At 50.5% G+C, this 1,735-nt stretch overlaps 1 pseudogene; it reads right to left on the bottom strand.

The window, feature by feature from the left end:
* Positions 1-868: 868 nt before the first annotated feature.
* LOC100337442 (large ribosomal subunit protein uL29) lies at positions 869-1,342 on the bottom strand (annotated as a pseudogene).
* Between the last annotated feature and the right edge of the window lie 393 nt (positions 1,343-1,735).

The following is a 1,735-nucleotide window of genomic DNA, read 5'->3' as shown; positions in this document are numbered from 1 at the left end:
GTTTCCAAACTGTGGACGACACCTTTCTGGGAACCAAGCAGCAGACTTCTGACAGATGCTGCGTCTCACAGTTTGAGGGTCTGCTCTACGGCAGCGCCCATGGGGTGCAGCCCTGTTCTCTCCTGTTACAGTAAGTCCCTCCATACGAGCCTTCCAACTGAGAACTTGAAAGCATGCGAGTGTGTATTCGCACGTCCAATCACGGAAGTTAGTTCTATTTGAGGAGACACTGTCGGTTTTGGAGGTGCAGGACCTGAACGTGGAACGGTGCATGAAGTTTGGAGCAGCTATTCAGAACGCAATCCAGTGCCACCGTGTCATCCATGACAAGAATAAAAGAGCTGCTACCCAGATATCACTGGATTGGTTCTTCAAGAGGGTGCTGCTGCTGCTGCTAAGTCGCTTCAGTCGTGTCCGACTCTGTGCGACCCCAGAGACGGCAGCCTGCCAGGCTCCCCCGTCCCTGGGATTCTCCAGGCAAGAACACTGGAGTGGGTTGCCATTTCCTTCTCCAATGCATGACAGTGAAAAGTGAAAGTGAAGTCTCTCAGTCGTGTCCGACTCTTAGCGACCCCATGGACTACAGCCTACCAGGCTCCTCTTTCCATGGGATTTTCCAGGCAAGAATACTGGTAGATACACTTAAATCCAGCAAGGAAGCAGAACCCTTGCCATCAATGTCAGGCGTGAGTGAACTCTTAGCTTGCCCTCTGTCTCCTATTGCCGACGAGCCTTCAGGTCTACCGTCTCCCACCTCCTCTCCCTCCTCCATCAGGAACTCTTCTGGCCTGTTCACTCCGTGCCAGCCCCTGTGTGCCAGCTGTTGTGATGTACTGTTCAAGGTACTGCACTGTAAGATCAAAAATGCTTTCTTATTTTTTTTTTTTTTTTTTTGCCAGTGGTCTGTCTGTTTTATTGACAGCTGGATGCTCAAGCCTTGACTGCGTACTTCCGGAGGGGGTACAGCCGCTCCTTCCGCTGCTGCTTCTTGGTCTTCAGGTTCTCTTCATGCTTGTTGAGTCGGCGGCGCATGGCACGTGTTTTCTTGGGCCGCAGATCCAGGGGCTCGTACTTCTTGCCCTTATAGAATTTCCTGAGGTTCTCTTTCTGAGTCTGGTTAGTGACGGTCAGTACACGGGCGATGGATTTACGAACCACTCGGATCTTGGAGAGTTTGGAAGCCGCGCCGCCTGTCACTTTAGCCACGCGCAGCTGGGACAGCTCCACCTTCAGGTCCTCCAGCTGTTTCAGCAGCTCCTCCTTCTTCTTGCCGCGAAGGTCTCGAGCCTTAATCTTGGCCATGGCTGTACAGTCTGCCTCCGCTGCCTTCTCGGAGGGAAAGAGGAAGAGGCCCTTAATTTTTTGTGTGTTTGTCTTTTATATGTTGTGTTTGTGTGAAAAGTATTATAAACCTATTACAGTACAGTACTATATAGCCAACTGTGCTAGCTGGGTACCTAGGTTAACTGTGTTGGACTTAATAACAAATTGGACTTAGGCATGCACTCTCGGAATACAACTTGCTCATACATAGGGGACTTACTGTCCTCTTATCCTGTGGTGTTGGATGGCATCTTGAGTGACCCAGGAGAGCTGCAACCTGCTTAGAGGAGTCAGAGAAGCTTAGTCTGTGAGCCTAATAGCATGGTATTTGGATGAGAGAGATGAGCTTGAATCCTGGTTCCTGGTCTCCCTATTCTAAAGAGGACAGTTAGATGTCCCCTGTTCAGGCTCT

Source organism: Bos taurus, chromosome 21, assembly GCF_002263795.3.
Source record: "Bos taurus isolate L1 Dominette 01449 registration number 42190680 breed Hereford chromosome 21, ARS-UCD2.0, whole genome shotgun sequence".
Classification (NCBI taxonomy): Eukaryota; Metazoa; Chordata; class Mammalia; order Artiodactyla; family Bovidae; genus Bos; species Bos taurus.
The sequence above is the reverse complement of the archived record's forward strand: the minus strand, read 5'-3'. Positions and strand labels throughout refer to the sequence as shown.